The sequence below is a fragment of the Mesoplodon mirus genome (genome assembly GCF_964341445.2).
Source record: "Mesoplodon mirus genome assembly, chromosome: 19".
Taxonomy (NCBI): Eukaryota; Metazoa; Chordata; class Mammalia; order Artiodactyla; family Ziphiidae; genus Mesoplodon; species Mesoplodon mirus.
In genome coordinates this window covers 13,562,349-13,583,796 of record NC_138995.1, presented here as the reverse complement: position 1 = coordinate 13,583,796, position 21,448 = coordinate 13,562,349, and the positions used below count along the sequence as shown (strand labels likewise).

General features: G+C 49.1%; 1 protein-coding gene across 6 annotated transcripts in view; it reads left to right on the top strand.

The window, feature by feature from the left end:
* ST3GAL2 (ST3 beta-galactoside alpha-2,3-sialyltransferase 2) overlaps positions 1–21,448 on the top strand; it is a 42,914-nt gene that overhangs the window by 10,320 nt on the left and 11,146 nt on the right. Inside the window, exons 1-2 of one of the 6 annotated variants that reach the window (XM_082608259.1) lie at positions 13,863–14,234; positions 16,257–16,371. The exons of 2 other annotated variants lie outside the window; for them this stretch is intronic. The gene's annotated coding sequence lies outside the window, so the exon portion shown is untranslated. Of the gene's footprint in view, positions 1–6,683; positions 6,852–13,862; positions 14,235–16,256; positions 16,372–21,448 lie in introns of those variants that run through there. 3 more of the 6 variants (XM_082608257.1, XM_082608258.1, XM_082608261.1) reach the window with 3 other exon arrangements.

Below are 21,448 nucleotides of genomic sequence, written 5' to 3'. Positions count from 1 at the left end.
CCAGAATCACTTCTGTTCCTGTGGGCCCATGGGCCTCTGAGCTGGGTTGACCTAGGAAGGACAGGGTTTTAGGGCCAGGTTCAGGGCAACCCTTCTGCACCAGATGGCAAGCGATACTGTAGTGGCTTTTTTTTTTTTTTTTTTTTTTTGCGGTACGCGGGCCTCTCACTGTTGTGGCCTCTCCCGTTGCGGAGCACAGGCTCCGGACGTGCAGGCCCAGCAGCCATGTCTCACGGGCCCAGCCGCTCCATGGCATGTGGGGTCTTCCCGGACCGAGGCACGGACCCGTGTCCCCTGCATCGGCAGGCGGACTCCCAGCCACTGCACCACCAGGGAAGCCCCTGTAGTGGCTTTTTAAAATTCCTTTAAATGAAATGGAAAATGGTTGTACATGCGTGCAAGATTGTATCAGTTGGACTTCTTCAATTACAACAGCCAAGAATCCAACTCAGAGTGCTTTGATAAAAGGGAATCCGTTGACGCATACCTGAGGGAATGGCTGGCCACATACAGGGAAGATGAGGGACTCAAGCAACTCCATCTCACCCCGCCCTTCTCCATGGTGACAGCATTCTCAGTTCCCATGTGGTAGAAGGTGCCTGTCAGCAGTGCAGGCCTCCGTCTTCTCAGCATCCCATCCCAGGACTGCCACAGGAGTCCTGGGTTCACTTGGAATCAGGGTCCTTGCCCAACCTTGGGTCAAGTACGTGGCTGGCTGCATTTGGTGCTCTGATAGGCCAGGCACAGGGATGGAAATCTGGGGAGAGATGACTCCCCAAAGGAAAATGGGGTTGTCATCCATTCTAAAGACTTCGTCTGGGACCTCCCTGGTGGTCCAGTGGTTAAAACATTGCCTTCCAATGCAGGAGGGTACAGGTTCTATCCCTGGTCGGGGAGCTAAGATCCCACATGCCTCATGGCCAGAAAATCAAATAACATAACACAGAAGCAATATTGTAACAAATTCAATAAAGACTTAAAAAAAAAAAAAAACAAAAAAAACAAAAAACTTCGTCTATTGAGGCGACCGGCAGAGCTAGGTGTGCATGTCAGAATCACCACTGTAGACAAACTTATAAGGATTTATTGCCCTGTATTCATTTACCTTGTTAAAAACTGAATGCTAGCATGTAGAATGGGACTTAGAATCATTGAGTCATTCCATTTACAGATCAGGAAGTGGAGGTTGAGAAATATGCCTTATCTCCTCAAACCAGTAGGTAGAAGAACTGAGTCCAGAACCCAGGTCATCTGACTTGCAGGCGGAGGCTCTTTCCAGTAGTAAGTGGTGTCTTTTAGGGAGGAGCCCCCATACCCCGGTTGCCCATCCACAAAGTCACTCATCCCCTGGACTGCAAGACAAAGAGTAGACACAGGCAGGTTATGGCAAATGGTCCCTTCCTCGTGGTGGCCCGGGGCCATCTGTCTGAGATGAGGGAGACATTCACTCAGTGTGCGTTCAACCAGGTCCCAGTAAACAGAGGAGGCACTGGCCCAAGTCTGCCCGCTTCTGCCCTGGTGCTCCCCGTCTCCCCTGTCATCTCAGCTTCCTAGATGCTCACCCTCCTCTGTGCTGTTTCCTGCTGGGGCCTAGATAAGGATGTAGCTCTAGGGCTGCTGTGCTTTCTGGATTACGTTGTATTTCCTGCTGGGGAGGGTTGTGCCCCTGTGTCTTCTCCCTTGGAAGAGAATGCCCAGGATGGTGGTGCCAGTTTCAGGTACAGAGAGATGAATAGCACAATTTTGGCCTCAGTTCCCCGTCACCTCCAATTTGTAAAGGGTACAGATGTTTGACCCAGCTTGGCAGAGCCAAGAATGGGGTGTTGTAGAAAGAGCTCTGAGGGAATTTCCTGGCGGTCCAGTGGTTAGGACTCCATGCTTTCACTGCCAAGGGCCTGGGTTCAGTCCCTGGCTGGGGAACTAAGATCCTGCAAGCTGGGCGGTGCAGCAAAAAAAAAAAAAGTGCTCGGGGCTTCGAGCCTCACCTTAGCAGGAGGAGACCTCAAGTTCAGTCTGACACAGGTGTCTTGCCCAGAGTGGGTCACTCCCCTGGGGCCCCTGGTCAGAAAGGGAAGGCTGTCCCCTGAGTGTGACATGTATGTTAATAAGATGCTGGAGGTCCTGGGAGCTTGGGGGTACTTCTCCCCAGCCCCAAGGTGCTCAGTGAGCAAGGCGGGGCTCTTCTGAGTTTGGGGCTGAATTCCTTTTTCATTCTGACCATCTCCTCATGCATCTTTCCTCCTGCCCTTCATATGCTTGCTGACAACCAGTCTTCTCTCCTGAACTGTCTGCCAACCCAGACTGACCAGAGTGCTGTGTCTGCCCTGCATGCTTGGCTCCCGCAGGCTCCCTGGTCCACCTGTTTCTGTCTGGATTCATGTTCTCAGAGATTGGCCAGCCTGGGTCCGGCCTCCTGTTCCCTCAGGCTTAGCCACCGTGCCTACTCTTGTCCCTGACTCCCTCTTCTCGGTGAGGCTGAAATTCACTGGTACCTCGGGTACATAGTGCCTTGAAGCTTATAGTCATTGCTTATTCATCTTGATGGGGACTGTGAGGTAAGCAGGGCAGCAGGCATCATCATGCCCATTTTACAGATGGAGGACCTGAGGCCCAGAGAGGTAAGATTTGCCCAGACATGCAGCTGTCGAAGAGCAAAGCCAGTCCTGAAATTGAGGTCATCTGGGTTTAGTCTAGAGTTCACTGTAAAATGTTAACTCATAGACACGTGTTGAGGTGGGGCTGCCCCAGTCTCACCAGGCAAGGGGCTTGAAAGGAGGCCCTGGGCCCCACCTCTTGGTGGCCCCCAGGTCACCCTGTACAGCCCAAGCCCCAAATAAGCACCAGCATGTTGGCCATCCCCTTGTAACCCCAGGATACATAATAAAGTTAGCCAAAAGATACCACTCCCTGGGGACCATCGTGATGGACCCCAGTCGGTGTATTCCTCCCCTCCATGTTCCCCCAAAGTTGACAACAGTAATAGATGTCATGACAAATATTATCTTAGCCGGGAACATATAATGTAGGCCAGGTCCAGGAGGATGAATCGCTCTTTGAGGATGGGACTGGGGAGGGCTCCTTGCTCCCCGACCCTGGCTCCCCTCACCCAGGGGCGAGGGGCAGAGGCAGGGCAAGGGGAAGGCTGCCTTTGCTCTACTCACAGCAGCTGATATTGCCACTTTCCTGCAGGGAAAGCGGATTACCTGCCTAGCAACCTTGGGGGTGTTCTTTCCTCCCAGGGGTCCCGCCTGAGTCAGTCACAGCATATTATCAGCTCCTCAGTGACGAGGAAGATGGCTTAGCCAGAGCAAGGGGTGAATGAAAGCAGGTGTGCACGGGCCTCTACAGTTTACCAGCCACCTGCTCTCTGCCTCCTGGAGCTGAATATTAGTGACACAGGGATTAGCGGGGGCACAGGGCAGGGGTGCTTCCTGCGGGATTGGTGCTGGCAGTTGCCCTGTGGCACCAGGCTGGGCACTAGCTCAGGGCCTCTAACTGCAATTCCCAAGGTTTCTGTGGGAAAGATGACTCCAGAGGACACAGGCTGAGCAAAGGGCCCACCTCTGGGCTTCTCTCCACCTCCACTCCCGAGGGAGAGAGAGAGGGGACATTACTCCCTTTAATTTCCTGGTCCAGGCATGGATGCAGACACCTCCTTTGGGTTTTCATTAGCATAACTGCCACAGGCTGACCTTTCCCAAAGATGAAAGACGTTACTAAGTATAAAAGGAGAACAAAGGAAAGCTAAAGATAGGGTGTATGAAGAGTAAAAAAAAGTCTGGCTCACAGAGGACAGGTTACTGGTTTGTTTCCAGGGTTTTCGGGGTACTCTCCCCACTGGAGATACCCACCCCTAGGGCCAGCACACCTCTGTATGCCTTTCTGCCAGAGTCTCTGGTCTCCTAGCGCTGACCTGTCTCCCTAAGGACCCCTGGGACCCATCCTGTCATGAGTCCTCTTCAGGGCAGGTGGGCCACCTCCTCTCTACTCAGGGCTGATTGGCTGTGAGTGAATATAGCTCCTTCCCGAGGTCCCCCAGGGAATTGGCACCTACATGACTGTACCTATAACAGTGTCACCTTATTTATTCTAAGTAAGCCTTGTAACAGGGCCCCATCTCTTGACACAGCACTCAGGCCGCAGCTTAGCCCACAAGCTGCCATAAAGGGTTGGTGGTTCTCCAGCATCTGATCTTGGCAGGAATTATACAAGTCTCACCACCAGCCTCCCTCTTCCCACTGGGCCACAAGAATAGAAACTGATAAGTTGGCCTGGTTGATGGAAGTTTTCGGGTGGGTTGGGGGGAAAGAGTGTTCTGGTTTAAAAAAAAAAAGCAAAAAGAACACTTTGAAGTCATCTAGTCTTGATGAAAGAAGGAGATAAGTGCCTGACCACAAAGCGGAGTTTCCAGCCTGCAGCCCCACTTCTGCATCCTGCCTGGCGTGTAAGTGGTGCCCAGGAGCCAGACGGTGTCCACGTCCCAAACGGCTGCCTGCCGGCAGGCAAGGTACTCCCATTTCGGAATCAGTGTTCAGATGAAGCAGCAAAACAATCAGAAGAACTGCCGCCTGATAAGGAAATGTGGGGGCAGGGTGGATAGAGTAAGGGAGGTTGTCTGCCGACAGTTACAGCCCACTGTTGCTACCCTGCTGAGGTTGGAGCCCTTTAGAGAAATTCGCCTCAGACAAAGTAGGCCTCTGTGCCTGCAGCCTGGACTGTCACCTTCATGATATTGCCTGGTCCCAGAGGCTCTGGCAGACTTCCCACCTGGGTGGCCTGGCTGGGCCATGAGGATTGAAGAGTTCCAGCCATAGGTTATACCAGCCCAGGGGAAGAGGTTTGCACAGTCCTGGCACTGCGGACACAGAGCCCTGTTCTCGCACCTTCAAGTGTGACGCTGGCCCTAGTGGAGTGAGTGTGCGCCCCTGACTTCCACCCCGGGTTGGGGGACGGAAGAACCCCAGAACGGGGGCTGCTGTGCTCCCAGAAGCACTGTTTCTGGACCTTCGCATCTCAGGAGCTCTACCAGCCTTGTCAAGGGCCAGAGCTTGCCCTGTGTATCAGAGCTTTGGGCCAGGTCCATCCCAGTATGCCCCCCAGGAAGGGCTAGTGTCTGCCCCCTGGTTGCTGAGGGCCTGGAGTCCTACTGGGTTGTGCACATACAATAACTACACAGACACCGGTCCTGCAGCCCTCCTTTCCAGCAAAGCATCAGTCACCCTGCTTCCCGGGCCCCTTTCCCGCAGGGTCACAGTGCTGGCCAGTTAGGTTATGACCTCTTCCCCGGCATTCTCTCCCCCATCTCCTCATCCCACAGAGGATGTGGGGATAGATGCCGGAGTTTTAAGTTGAATCCTTCAACTCTGGGCCTGGGCCAAGACCTGGCTGGAGTTGTGAGCCACAGAGATGGTGGCCTGGAAGATTCTAGAAGCACAGCTTCTCCCTTCCCTGGGTGTGTACTGGCAGGACTTGTATAGACCCTAGCTCAGCCCTTCCCCATCAGCTTTCTTCAGGTGGCCAACCTTCCGGTGCTTACAGTATAGGGAGGAGGACCCTGTCCAGAGCCCCGTGCCGCAGTGCAGTGCAGGCTTGGGAAGGGGCGAGCCAGGGCAGTGGCGGAAAACAGAAGCACCAGTCCTGTCGCTTCCCCAGTGGTGAGGGCGAGAGAGATCAGATTCAGGATTGCTTGGGGTTGCTGTCTAAGAGGGCTGGTTGGGAGTTAGAAAGGGAATGCCCTGCCTCTCTCTGCCATGTGTATGAATCTGCTCTTTTAGGAGAACCTTTGCCCTTGGCCCCCAGCCCCTGGACCTTCCTTCTCAGTCTGCATGCCCTTGCCTGGGAGTATTCCAGGAAGCTGTCTGGGTGTATGGAACAGGTTTTCACAGCCTCGTCCCCTGCCACGTGGGTGTATGGGTTGGGGAGACGGGGGTTGAAGGTTACCTGGAGAAACCATTTACTCCTTTCTTTTCACCCAGTTCTGGCGGGGGCAATGGAATGCAATGAGACTCTCTTTTAAACCTTCTATCTATCAAACCTACACTCGTCCTCCCACCCCAGGGTAGAGGGTGTGTGCGTTTGGGGGAGCCAACATTGAGGAGGATTGGAGTAACCCATGTTTCTGAACAAGGAGGACTCCCATTGATAAGCGTGAGTTGGACAGGAAGCATGATCCTTCTCCCCAAGGGGTCTGTAAGTTGAGGATTGACTCACCTCTTCCTTCTGGAAGCCCTTGGCTCTGCCCTCCACCCGTGTTCTAGCTGGTGGGTATTGCTCTGGTTATGCCCCTCTGAAGGCCTCTGGGTTATGCTGTCACCAGCTCCCTCCTCTTTAGAGGGAGAGGCTGACAGCTGGGACCTGGGTTGCTGGTCTCTGGGGTCAGCTGCCCTTGGCATACGCTTGGAAGAGCAGCTCTCCTAGGGGGAGCCTGGCCGGCAAAACCAAGGAGCCCTGGGTGGCAGGCAGACTAGAGGGGCTGGTGGGGCGTCCTCAAAACAGAGGAGTCCCATTGCTTTGCTCTTCCACACAGCAGGCGCTGCGAGGCTGGAGAGAGAAGAGCTTTGCTAAGGGGTCAGGGATGCGGCTCTACAAGGAGGGAGAAGCCTGGGGCTCTTCCCATGCTGTCTGCCACTCCCCGGTACGATAAATATTTGCTGAGTGAACACATCCTATGCTTTTCTCTTGAGATTCCCTAGGCATCCTGACAAGGTGCAGAAGGAAAAGGAGGGCCCAGCAGCTTTTCTGTGGCTCTTCATTACATCTCTGGTGTGACTGAGATCTGAATCTTAAACCATGAAGAATAGCCAAGCCTCCCACACTTTGAACCTTATCTTTAGAGGAAATCAGATCAGACTGTAAGCACCATGGTCCCCTGACTCTGGGTGTGGGTGGGGTAGTCAAGTTTAATTGCCCTTGGAAAGGAGAGTTGGGCAATAAGGTCTAGACCTCAGCTTCTCCAGGCTCCTCTCTGACTTGCCTTAGGCCACCATTTAATTCATCCTGCTCCCTGCTTCCTCCAGAAGTCCTCAAAGAAGCTTAGATTTCTTTCCCAATCTCCTACCTTCAGGGTCTTTCGCCTGTCTCCTGCCTCTCTCTCTCTCTCTTTTAGAGGAACCCCCTTATAAACTTTGTCTCTTCTAGAATCTTTTTTTTTTTTTTCAGGACCAAGAACAGGTTTATTCGGATCCATGGTCGGTTACAAGTTTGGTCTGATTACTGGTCACAGGCCCCAAATGCCACTATTCTGAATTTTCATCAAAATACAAAGCCCAGTACTTACAGTTTGAAAACTTAAAAAAAGACATCAAAGACTAAGGCTTTTAAAATTCTCAGTTGAAAAGTTCTCCCAGGCGCGTCATCTGTAGAATGAAATGCATGTGAGATGCTGTGTGTCTCTTCTAGAATTTTGCTGCGAACTTGTGTCTAGAGAGCCACAGAGGTGGCCAAGTATGGGATGGACCTCAGTGAGCTGTTTAGAACCAGCTCAGGGCAGGCCTCTGTTCTGTGAAGTGTGATAAAGCCAGGGAACAGGGGACAGGCTCCGTGACCCACAAGCTCTGCCACAGGATGGACACAGCATTGCTCGCTGTGCAGCCTGGGGGTGGGGGTCATTGGGGCAGAGCTGGCTCTGAGACCTCAGGTCTGCGCTGCCCACTCCACCTCCCTGGAAGCTGCCACTGTGGGGGGTCGATGGGATGGGCGGGCAGTGCCTGTGGTTAGGCAGGGAAGGAAGCTCTGGAGCAAGACCCTGGCGGTGCTGGCCTGGGGAACCCGGGGCTGGAATGGGGCTGAGGGTGCTGAGGAACCTGTGGTGCTTATCCAGGGTCATGGGCCTGCAGCCCAGAAAGCTGGCCAGGCTGGGTCTGGGACTAACCAAACCGTGGCCCTCCACCTGCCCAGCCCAGGAGCACAGGCACTGAGGCTGGGAGCTTTCTGGCTCTTGTCCTTCCAGAAACCCTCCAAAATAGATGGTACTCCCATTTTACAGATCAGGGCATGGATCAGAGGGGCTAAATGGTTAATAGCTGACAAGTGGCAAAACCAAAATGTGAAGCCAAGTGTTTCTAAGTGCCTTCGTCATTTTGGGAGGTTTGACTGGAAAGGCACTTTGAGCTGCGGTGGATGGTTGTGAGATCTGACAAGTTCTAGCTAGGGAGGACTTAGCCAGCAGCCTGCGGTGCTTAGGGGAGCCACCAGAGAGAGTACTGTCCCTAGCAGCCCTGGTATGTCTCTGCTGACAGAAGCTTAAGAGCAGTCCACTTCAGCTGTTCCCACCGTCCCGGCAGCTTCTCTAGCTTTTACACACTCACCCTTCTCATTGCCTCCGATTTGTGAAATCTGGTTTGTACCCGAGGCCTCGTGTTTCTTGGTGGTCCACGAGAAGTTAGAGAAAGCTTTCACTTCTAGAATGTCAAAGCTGAAAGAGTGGGGGCTGATTATAATGATCACTTCCATCTGCATATTTATACAGTGATTTATGAAAGTGGCTTCAAAACATTTTTTCATTACCATTTATTTCTTCTGCTTATTTTTTATTATTTTTTACTTTTTAAAATTTATATGTATTTTTTATTTTGGCCATGCCGTGTGGCTTGAGGGATTTCAGTTCCCCAACCAGGGACTGAGCCCGGACCACGGCAGTGAAAGCTCCGAATCCTAACCAGTGGACCACCAGGGAGCTCCCCTCTTCTGCTTCTTATAACCCTGGGGTTATGTAGAGAGGTGATATTCAGTTGGACAAAATGATTTTTAATTTTTATTTTATATTGGAGTGTAGTTGATTTACAGTGCTGTGTTAGTTTCAGGTATAGAGCAAAGTGATTCAGTTATACATATACATGTATCTATTCTTTTTCAGATTCTTTTCCCATATTATTACGTAGTATTGAGTAGAGTTCCCTGTGCTATAGAGTAGGTCCTTGTTGATTATCTATTTTATATATAGTAGTGTGTATATGTTAATCCCAACCTCCTAAATTATCCCTCCCCCCAATGGACAATTTTTTTTTTTTTTTTTTTTTTTTTTTTTTTGCGGTACATGGGCCTCACACTGTTGTGGCCTCTCCCCTTGCGGAGCACAGGTTCCGGATGCACAGGCTCACCGGCCATGGCTCATGGGCCCAGCTGCTCCGCGTCATGTGGGATTTTCCTGGACCGGGGCACGAACCCATGTCCCCTGCATCGGCAGGCGGACTCTCAACCACTGCGCCACCAGGGAAGCCCGACAAATATTTTTTGATGCCTACTATATGAAGGCCAATGCTAGATAGTGAATTAAATAACATGGTGTCTGTACACTTAGAGCTTAAGTGAAGGAGATAAACATGTCTGTGTCTTTTTAGGTTTTGTGTAGGATATTAATAAATATGGGCCAGATTGGGCCTGTGGTCCAAATTAACTCATAACCCCTGGAGGGTAGGACATGGTGAGAGATGAGGCTTAGGAGGGTGGTCTGGTTTGGGGATCTCTGGATGCTATGTGAAAGAGCCTGACCTTGGCCCCATGATTGAGAGAGCTGCATCTCCATCTCATAAGCTTTTGAACGCAGGAAGGTGATGAGTTTGTTAAATCTGAACTGCCACATGGCTAAAGAGGCAATTGAGAATATAATCTAGAATCTAGGGTAGAAGGGCAGGCTCTTGATTTGGAGGGGGATGGGGCACTGTAGAGAGGCAGAGAAAAAGGGCTGAGGGCCGAACCTTCAGAATCCATTAGCAGCTGAAAGAAACAAGCAAGGAAGGGTCTGAGTCAAGAAAGCTGATTGTGCTGGCTTGAAAGTCAAAGTGGTGGTCAGCAGGAGCAAGCAGGAGATGATCAGAGAGGAAGAGGCTGGAGGTGGGATAGCCTTCCTCTGATGGTTCAAGAACCTTGGCCTGGAAAGAAAAAGTGGCTAGCTGCCTGGTAATAGCCTGGACTCGAATATGGCTCCTGAGTTCACTGCTGTTCTGATGTAATTGAAACTAAAGGCTGGGCCTGCTGCAGGTGGGCTGGGGACTTGAAGAGAGTCGGACGGACCTTTTATCAAGAGTGTCCATGTGGCCAGTATGCATGTTTCCCCAGCCAGGTGAAACACTGGGAAATGCTCAAGGGGTGTGGTGGAAGAGGGGCTGAAGGCAGGGCTGGCCTTCCTCATTGAAGGCCTGGTCAGACCACATCTGAAAGATCCTATTTGCATGTCTGCCCGCCCCTGCCTCCATCCCATGGTGGACTGGAATGAAGATGGGGTGGGGATGGGAGAGCAGTTTTAATTGGAACTTTTGATCAGCTTACCCCAGGCTGTCTCAGTCGGCTTCCCTCAGTGTATTGGCTGGAGTTCTGTGAATCTCGTTAGAGATGGTTTGATATACCTTCTCAGGAGACTGGTATTGGCAGGGATTCCCAGTTCCTTGGTATAAATAGTTTAATCCAACTCATCCAGTCAAGATGGCACTGTAAATTTATACTCTAAACACATGGCAGTAATACATAAAAAGAGAAAATGGGCTTCCCTGGTGGCGCAGTGGTTGAGAATCTGCCTGCTAATGCAGAGGACACGGGTTCGAGCCCTGGTCTGGGAGGATCCCCCATGCCGCGGAGCAACTAAGCCCGTGAGCCACAACTACTGAGCCTGCGCTCCGCAACAAGAGAGGCCGCGATAGTGAGAGGCCCGCGCACTGCGATGAAGAGTGGCCCCTGTTTGCCCCAATATCTAAAAAAAAAAAAAAAAAATTAAATGAAAACATAGTCATGTACTCCCCCTCCCTCCCCACACAAAATGATAAACATCCCTGTGATGAGAAATAGAGCAAGAACACATGGGGAGAGCAGGGCAGAAGCTGCAGGCCTGCTGGTCTCTGAGACTGGATGCAGGCAGAAGTGGCTAGAAATCTGGGGTAACAGAGCTATGAAGTGCTCAACACAAAGCATGGAATTAGAGCTGGTCCACTGCTGGAACCCAGGGACTGGGAAAACAGTTGCTGTCACCTATTCCCTGGGGCTATGGCTTATCATGAAGATGCTTACCTAGGGGGACAGAACATTAGAGCCTGGACCTAAGCTGAGCTGGTACTACAAGATATGATTCTAGACCAGGAGACCCAAAGGACCTGGGGAGGCAAAGGTGAAAACCCCCAGATGGGGGAGGGATGAACTTATATATTCAGAAACATGTGAGGAAAACTAATATGAAAAAAGAACAAAAGCAAAGAAAAAGTTACCCCAGAAGAAATGAAAATAACAGAGTAATCAGAAAATATCCTTAATAGAAATAGGTTAAGGATCCTCAAAGAGATTAGGGAAACAGGAGATTCATTAAAGAAAAGAAAGGGAAGTTGTAAAAGAAATAAGAATATGTGAATATGAAAATTTTAAATTAAAAATTCTAGCAGCAAAAAATAGTGTAATTAGAATTTGAAACAATGGATAGCTGTAGCCTGGACATACAGAACTCATGAATTGGAAGCGAATGCTGAGGAATTAATCTAGAATGCAGCACAGACATGGAGGACATGTGACAGGCTTTAGCACAAGTCTAGTAGGAATTCCAGATATGAGTCAAGGAAATGGCAAAAAAATATTTGAAGTGATAATGGCTGAGAATTCCAGAATAGAAGAAACAGCACGAATACCAAACAAAATAAATACCTAGATATAGTGAAACTGCAGATGAGAATAAAGGGAAAATATGGGAATTCCCTGGCGGTCCAGTGGTTAGGACTCCGTGCTTCCACTGCAGGGGGCACAGGTTTGGTCCCTGGTCAGGGAACTAAGATCCTACATGCCACGTGGCGCAGCCAAAATAAAATAAAAGAATAAAGGGAAAATATTTAAAACTACCAGAGAAATAAGAGAATTCAAAGAAACAACAATGAGACCGACAGACATTTCATCAACATTAGATGCCAGAGATGATAGAGGACTATCTTAGAGAAACTAGAATTCTATATCCAGTTATCATTCAAGAATGAGGTGAAATAAAGATATTTTTGGACATGCTAAGACAGTTTTATCTATAGATCCTGGCTAAAAGAACTACTAAAGGTATACTTCAGTAAGAAGAAAACTCGGGGGAAGGAGGAGGTTGCTAGCACCAACATTGAGTGCAAAAATTGAAATAGTATGTTGGTAAATTTAACTATAGACAGTATATCTGGATGCTTAAGTCACTCACAGTGACTTAAACTCTAGAAAATATTTAATTAGCTTATAATGAGAAGTGTGGAGGTAGGGAGTGCCAGGGTTGGGGCAGTGGTCTCATATTGACATGAAGAACCCTGGATCATTCCGTTGTTCTGCTGTGCCATCTTAAGGGTATAAGATCTTTCTTCTCATGGTTGTGAGATGGTTGCTGCTGCTCTAGGTAACATATCATCACCCTATAGCTTCCCAAGCAGGAAGGCAGGGAGATGCTAAGAGAAAGGAAGCTTTCTAATGTGCCCCTTTTTGGGGAAGGAGAATCTGTCCAAGAAGGCCCCAGCAGACATCTCCTTATGTCTCATTGGCCCGAGCCGGTTCGTTCTTACACCAATTCCTGGTAAAAGGGAACAGGCTTGCCTCATCTCCTGGGACTGGGTTCTTTGCTACCTGAGCAAAATCAGGATTCTGTTGGCAGGAAAGAGGGGGGAGTGGCTGCTGGTAGGCAACCAACCGTGTCTGCCACAGATAGCAAAACACACAAACAGAAATCCAGTGTTTAGTTTGTTTTTTAATTTTACAAAAGGAAAACTAAAATCGTTGACCACATTATCAAGGAAGAATAAGGTAAAGTAAGGAAGGGAATTTCATTGTTAAATCACATCAAGTTTCTGCCTTGTTAAACAGAATAGTACTGCTGAAAACTGTAGGCCTCATTAGGACAATGTCTATATGCTAACAATTTAAGATAACCACTAAAAGAAGAGGAATATAATTTCCAAGCCAGGAGGAAAAAAAGTGGTGGGAGTAGGGATAGTGTGTCAGTCCAACAAGTCAGGAAAAGAAAAAAGAACTAAAGGAAAACTCGTGAAGAGAAAACAAAGATAGTAACATGAGTCCAAATACATAAGGGTAAAGGGTTATACTCATGTGTTAAAGAGAAAAAAACTACCAGACTGGATAAAATGCAAATGAGAAGTGGTCTGGAGCCTGGAGAGACTGGTCAGTGGACACAGGGGCTTAACAGGAACCGCCCTGGCCTTCATCCTACAGGTGGTTCTGTTCTTTAAATAACTTTCTATTTATTCCTCGCCCCATCTTCCTGCCTCTCCTCAACAGTTTCTGTCTGGCTTTGCCTTGCTACTGAGACGGTATTGTTTTTCTAGATTGCTCCCTGCCTACTGTAGATATGTATAACAAATTCCTGGGCTCCTCCCCCGCGCCCAACACCAACAAATCACACTGGGACTCCTTTAAGGGGCAGGTGTGGTGCAGAGCTGGAACCCCACATCCCAGCTGTCCCCCTGCCCCACCCTTTCCCCGTGCCTTAGAGCCCAGCATTCCTCCCCTGAGAGCCTCTTTCTTAGGGTGCAGCATCGATCCGCTTGAGATGAAGACTGATGGTTTATTTCGCTGGGACTTATTTGAAAGTTAGCCAGAGTGATGATCATAGGCTGGAAGAAATGTTAGCTCTTGCTTTCTGGTTTCCTGGCTGCCAACTCAGGACAGCATCAGAAGTTCTGGAGCTGAGATCTCAGACTCGACATCAAGGCAAAGTGAGGTGTCCTGCAGGAAGACACTGCCAGAGGGGTTGTAACTGGGGAGCGAGGAGGCCTGAGTCACTAGGACAACTGAGGGGTGTGTGCCAGAGGGTGGTGCCAGCATGTTGCAATGTGATGACTTCAGTCAGCCAAACATGCAGAGGTGAAGCAACCAGTTCTCAGACACATCAAGGATGTGCCTCTCTGGGCTTCAGTTGAGTGTGAGGGAGGGGCTGTCAGGTCTCTTCTTCCAGATAATGACTGACACCCCAGGGCATTTTCTGCTGGTGTCAGCTGTTGCCACACCAGCAAGCAGGGAGTTTGCTGGGTTGCTAGGTTGGCAAGGTTCTGGGACACAGGGAACCCTTTGATGGTTGTACCCCAGTTAGTGGGACAAGCCTCTCTGGAAGGCAGTGGGAGCTTTTGGAAGGAGCACTGGCCTTGGAGCCATCGGACCTGGAATGATATTAAAGCTCTGTCACTTATCGCCTGGCTGACCTGTTTCAGCTGTCTTGGGACTTTTGTGAATACCAAATGAGAAGCAATGCCTGCAAATGCTTAGAAGCTCATAAGACACCATGCAATGTGAGTACTAATCTGTGGTTTGATGCCTTTACATTGAGGCTCTGGGACACATCCTTAGGCTTTGTGTCAGTGGGTGGAAAGAGGGTGCTTTATCAGCGTCTTGGGCTGGGATTTTTTTCTTTCTCTCCACCCCCTCCAGATTCAAGCAGTCTCCCTTCCCCCATCCTCTGCTCCTTATTTTGACGTTTCTTTTTCTCTGCCTGCCAAGAAGATTGTGTTCAGCTGCGCTGGTCTGAGGCTGTGCTATATCCTGTGCTTCATTAGGTTAATTTGATGGGTTGTCTCCTGGGAACTGACCAGAGACTGGTTCTAAAACCACACTAGCCTCCAAAACCCAGTTCCGTCCATTCTCCTTTGGGGCAAGCTTTGCTGCTCAATCCCATATGCCTGCTTTTCCTTTCTTCCACCTGCAAGCTGGCCAGGGCCTCCTTTGGTTTCCTTTGTTTCCTTGTATTAGCGTAGTTGTTCAAGCATGCATCCCCTGATTGGTAGAAGGCTCTAGGGAAGACCATCCGTTCTTCAAGGCTGCCCCTGACCTTCTGGATTCTGGTCTCCAGTTCCTCTGTTCAGCCTCAGCATTTTGAGCTCGGCCAGCCATTCAGGGGGTATTTATCGTTAAGTGGTCTCACCAAATTTGCTAAATTTGTGACCACAAACCTCTCAGAAGACACTAGTATTGCCTTGCCTCCCACTAAATTTCCCTCGTTACTCTCCTTCTCTCTTAGAGGACTGTTTCACATCTGATCTCTGTAAATCTCCAACCCCAGCAATAAGGATGCATCCTTCCCTGTGCCTGTGCCCATACTCTGCTTCACCTCCTGCTAGGCAGGTCAACCCTCTCCATGCGGGCACTGGCTCCCCCCACCCTCTGCCCCATTCTTGCTGCTCAAGAACTCTGCTGCTGCTTCTTTTTTATTTATCTATTTATTTATTTTGGCTGCGTTGGGTCTTTGTTGCTGTGCTTTCTCTAGTTGCAGAGAGCGGGGGCTGCTGTTCCTTGCTATGCGCAGGCTCCTCATTGTGGTGGCTTCTCTTGTTGCAAAGCACAGGCTCTAGGCTCGTGGACTTCAGTAGTTGTGGCACACGGGCTCAGTAGTTGTGGCACACGGGCTTAGCTGCTCCATGGCCTGTGGGATCCTCCCCGACCAGGGCTCGAACCCGTGTCCCCTGCATTGGCAGGCGGATTCTTAACCGCTGCGCCACCAGGGAAGTCCCAAGGACTCTGCTTCTTAATTATCCTCTTTTTCCTGCAGCTTTAACTTCTCCCTCTACTGAACCATCCCCACCAGTATACAAACATTCTGTAATATCTCCCATTCTATTTTATCTCATTCCCTTTATTTAGTAACACTTTTATTGAGATATAACTCACATACCATACAGTTCAGCCATTTCAAGTGTACAAGTGAGTTAGTTTTAGTCTAGTCACATGGTTATGCAATTAGACCACAAACAATTTTAGAACATTTCATCATCCCAGAAGGAAACACCATACCCATTCTCAGTCGCTCCCCATCTCCTCCAACCCCCAGCCCTAGGCAATCACTAATCTACTTTATGGATTTGCCTATTCTGGATATTTCATATAAATGGAATCACATCATATGTAGTCTTTTGTGTCAGGCTTCTTTCACTTAGCACCATGTTTTCAAGGTTCATCCATGTAACACTTATCAGTGCTTCCTTTTTATGGCTGAATAAGATTCCATTGTATGGATATTTGACATTTTGTTTATTCATCAGTTGATGGAACTTTGAGTTCTTTCCACTTTAGAGCTGATATGAATAATGCTATAATCATTTGTGTACGTGTTTTTGTGTGGATATATATTTTTATTTCTCTTGGGTATAGACCTAGGATTAGAATTGCTGAGTCATACGGTAACTCTGTTTAACCTTTTAACTGCCAGACTGTTTTCCAAAGTAGCTGCACCATTTCACATTCTCACCAGCAATGTATGAGAGTTACAGTTTCTCCATATCTTCACTAATAATTGTTATTATCTGTCTTTTTGATTATAGCCATCCTAGTGAGCGGGATGTGGCGTCTGACTGTGGTTTTGATATGTATTTCCCTGATAACTCATGATGCTGAGCACCTTTTCACCTGCCTGTTGGCCACTTCTCATCCAGTCAGGTGTTCACCCCCTCCAAACCTCTGGATCAGCCATTGTGAAGGTTACTGCTGACAGCCTTCTCTTATCTGTGCCAGGCCTTCCGTCAATAATTTCTTCTGGTCCTGTAGTTTTAACAATGAACTGTGCTCTGATGACTCTCAGATGTATCCCTCCAGCTCTGACCTCATCCATGAGCTTCAGACATCTGTGTCCTGCTGCCTATTGCCATTTCCACCTGGACATTTAAAGGGCATCTCAAATTTAACCTGTTGTAAACAGAACAAACTCTTGTTTTTTTTTTCTTACCCAAACCCATTTCTTTCCTGACTTTTCTGTATGAAAGAATGGCACCCCCCCACCAGGTTGCTTAGGCCACAAGGTCCTGTGCCCCCGGTTCAGTCTTCCTCTCCCACCCACCACCCTCCATCTCACCCATCAGTTAAACCCTTCAGAATACATGCAGCTGCTTCTCACCACCTCCACTGCCTGGGATATTGAAGTAGCTTCTCTCTGGTCCCCTGCTAGTGTTACACAGCAGCCAGAGTAGTCCCTTAGCAAAAAATGTTTTAACCTAAAAAAAAAAAATTAGATTTTATAATGAAATGCATCACACATTCAGAATAGTATATATCATATAAATTCCTTAAAGAATAAAAATTTTAAATGCTCTGTTTCTACTATCTGGATTAAGGAGTAATACATTCCCCAGTACTTCTGAAGCCCCTATAGACCCTTCGTCTTGTCTAATCTACCTTCTTCCCGTCCAGGGGAATTTCCTGGATTTTACAGTGTTTCCCTGATTTTATCTGTTGTTTTATCGTCTATGTGTATAGAGGCCTTAAAACAATTTATTGCTTAGCTTTGCATACTTTTGAACTTTTCATGAACTCATACTGTTAAGTATTCATCCCTGTCTTATTCTTTTTGTTCAACATAATAGTTTTTTGGTCATATTCATTCCTGTTTATGTCTGAAACTGGAATTCATTCATTTTTACTGTATTACATGAATGGACTACAATTTATCCATCCTATTCTGATGGACATTTGAGTTGTTTGCAGTTTTCAGCTATTACCCAGTGCTGCCTTGAGCATTCTCGTATGTCTCTTGGTACACATGTTCACGTGCATCTGGTTGTAGAAATACTAGAGTTTGCTACATACCCACCAGGATGCCTAAAATTAAAAAGATAGCAGATATCCAGGACATGGAACACATGGCACTCTCCTGTGTTACTGGTGGAAACATAAAATGCTACAGCCACTTTGGACAACTATTTGATAATTTCTGGTAAAGTTAAACATACTGGTGTATGTACCCTATGACCCTGTAATTCCACTCCCAGGTATTTACCCCAGAGAAATGAGAGTATGTGTCCACAGATGACTTGTACAGAAAGGTCAGGGCAGTTTTACTCATAACAACCAAAAACTGAAAACAACTCAACTGTCCAAACATGGAAAGGAATAAACTACTGATACACACAACATGGACGAATCTCCAAAACATCGTGCTGAGCAAAAGAAGCCAGCCAGGCAGGAGTGTTTATATGAAGTTCAAGAACAAGTAAACCTAATCTATGGTGACCGGACTCAGCAAAGTAGTATAGCAGTGAACGATGACCAGGAAGGAGCACAAGGGAACTTCCAGGGTTGTGGGGTGGTGGTGGAAATGCTCTGTATTTTATACTGGGTGCTTACACACAGGCACACGTGGGTAAACATGCATCCAGCTCTACATTGAAAGGCTTCTGCATCCTATTATATGTGAATTAAACCTCAATGAGAAAAATAGATTGTCCCAAGGAGGGGCACGATTTGGGGGAAAATGAAACAGTCTATTCAACTAGTTGTCAGAGTTCAACTTAAGCTTTAAATCTGCTTAATAGGACAAGCAAGCTGAACTCACCAGCTTTATAATTCATTGATTCTAAATATTCAACCTTTGGGTGAGAAACCATTCATTCCCACCCAAACTGGAGGAGGACTACATTTTCTGAGGATGTCTTCTCACATGGGACATCACAAAATAAATTAGCTCAGGACAAATGGGGGAACTTTCTAACCTCTCATTGTGTCCTCCGTGTTCTATCTTTTTCTGTGAGAAAGATGTTTTTAAATTTTTCTTTAAAAAGAGATACTGCTGGGATATATTTACATCCATATTTTTTCAGTAATGCCAAACTAGCCTCCCAAGCATTGTACCCATTTATTTTCTCACCAGTGGTACGTGAGTGTTCTTGATACTCTGCATCCTCTCTAAACTCTTGGTACTGTTAGTTTTAAAAAATTTGCTCCAAGGGTCCATTTAAAAATATAAATCAGGTCCTGACACATCCCCCCCCAAAACCCTCCCATCAGATTAATAATAAATCCTAATCCCTTCAAAGGCCTCTGTGTCCGGGCCCCTCGTGCCTACCTCTCCGACACCCTCCCCAGTTTTGCTGGACTTCTTGCCATGCTTTTTAAAATTAATTTTGGCTGCGTTGGGTCTTTGTTGCTGCGTGCGGGCTTTCTCTAGTTGCAGCGAGCGGGAGCTACTCTTTGTTGCGGTGCGCAGGCTTCTCATTGCAGTGGCTTCTCTTGTTGCGGAGCACGGGCTCTAAGCGTGCAGGCTTCAGTAGTTGTGGCTCGCGGGCTCTAGAGCACAGGCTCAGTAGTTGCAGCGCACGGGCTTAGTTGCTCCGCAGCATGTGGGATCTTCCCGGACCAGGGCTCGATCCCGTGTCCCCTGAATGGGCAGGTGGATTCTTAACCACTGCGACACCAGGGAAGCCCCTCTTGCCATGTTTTTCACAGGTCAGGCTGTTTCCTCCTTGTGTACTCTGTTCCCTCTCATAGCACCCTGTAGCTTCCCCATCATGGCACTTTGTAATCCCCTGTGCCTTGCCTTTGTATTTGTCGCTAGACCAGAAGCTCCATTAGGACAGGACGTGTGCTTACTGTCCCACACTAGTTCCCCCAGCCCTGCGCCGGCCCATTAAGTATCTGTCGAATGAATAAATAAGCCAAGCACCAGCCAGGTGGCCCTGGAAGACTGGCCTGCTTCCCTCTGTGGGCAGCAGAGGTGGGAGCTGATGCCCAAATGTGTGCCCTTCCCTGGACTCTTTTACATTGGGGTTTGCATGGGCTTAAAGTGAAAGATCAGAGCAGCTGTGAAAGGGAGAAATGAGAATTAGGCATTGGCAACTGGAGGGCATGGGGAGTACCCCAGAGCAAGTGACGTGCATAAAAGCTCTTAACCAGGTGACTTCTGGGATTCGGGGTACATGTCTGGGGACTCTGACCGTTCTTGCTCCGTTCTGCCCTGTGCCCTCAGTTGCCCTCAGCACACGTTCCCAGAAGCAGCCCAGACTTGGGATTCCCAGAGCAAGGGCTTTTGCCGGTGACCCTTGTTTGGGAAGACCCTCTCTGCTCTTCCTAAACACAGTGACAAAACTGGGGCTTTTCCTCCCCCTGACAAGGCAGCCGGTTACGTCAGATGCCCCCTTTGTTGAGACTGCAAGGAGTTAAAGTCTTCCCCAACGTGAGAGATGTTTCCTTCAGAGCCTCCTGTGCCGGCTTCTGCCCAAGTCCGCCTTCGGGGGCCACAGTGGGCCATGCACCAGAAACCAGGTCTCCCCAGCCAGGCCCCTCGCACCATCCCTTGCTCAGCCTGGAAAGTCACCACCTCCTGGGCCGCTTGCCTCATGGCTGGCTCTCCTCAGGTCACAGGATGCTGGGAGCAAGAGCCTGCAAAACGGAGTTCTTTTCCTTAGATGTTGGTCACAGATATGAGCAAAGGGAGGCCTAGAAGAGACAGTGACCTGGCTTCTATTTACAGACAGCGCCATCAAAGGCTGTGCATGGAGTCTGGCATGCCAAAGGGTGCAGTAGAACCTTGGGAAGGAGCACACTGGACCAGTGCCACTGGGTCCGTGGGTTAGAGCTGGGAGCCCTGGTGAGGCCTGTGGGCGGAGCTTCACTCTTGACCCTGGGAAGCCGACTTCTGTGTCTCTTTGCCTCTTACCCTGGAGCCTCTGGGTAGTTGAAGGAACCCATGGGCTGCTTTCTACGCCCTGGCCAGTCGCAGGCTTTGGAACTGGATAGACCTGGACTCAAATCTCAGCTATACTCAGGAGGTTGTGACTAGGCAAGTTCCTTCACGTCTGTGAGCATTGTTTCCTCCCCCAGAATAATGTCTCCTTATTGGAACGTGTTAGTTCTGTTCCCTGATGGCTTTGTGGTTTGGCTTGGCCCCAGAAATCGGAGCTGCCATGAATGGAGGGGGCGGCAGAGGTTCTTGAACACAGATCCTGAGATGCCTTCTGTGCAGCTCGTGGCAGCAGCCAGAGTTGCTGGAGGAGCTGGCTGGAGCTGGGGCTTTCCGAGCGCAAATGTGAGGCCCAGGGGCCGGGTCAGAGCCAGGGTTGGCTGGACTTGGAGAGGAGCTGGTGGGGACAGGCAGGCCTCTAGGATTCAGTGCTCCCCATGGCATGGAGCCAGGGCCCGGGGGCTCCAGTCCCAGCCTTGTCCCTGACTCTCACCCTGGCTCCCTAGCACGAGGCGTGGATTCCGGCTCCTTTCCTTAGGGTGGGTCCCCAAAGCACCTTGCTGCCTCTTCTCCCTGCTCTTGCCCAGGGCAGCACAGGGCCTCAGGCTGTCAGTAGCCCGTGGCATTTATTGGGTAACCTGCAGAGGAAGGCAGCTGTCCAGAGGGCTTGAGTGGTGGTGGTGCTGAGCCTCCTGACACGATCAGGTTCTCTCCCTGACACCAGAGCTGGAAGGATTGTTAATGAATCACCCAGCTAACCCAGGAATGCCTCATCTGTAGCCCGCACTGCAGAGGGGAGAGGGCAAATCCCAGGGCTCAGGTCAACCACCCCCCTCACTTTGGGGGGGCTTCTCTACCTCTTCTCAGGGGTAGAGAACACCCAGGCAGGGAGTCACATCTGCAGTCCCCTACGATCTTTTCTCTGGGCCATTTTCTCTTAAGTTTCCTGAAATTAACCTCATATAGCTGGAATAGGAACTTCTTAAACCTGGCATTTCCAGTGACTTGCCCTGTGGCTCTAGGGAAATCACTTTCCGTCCTTGTTTACCTTCTGGCTAATGAGTG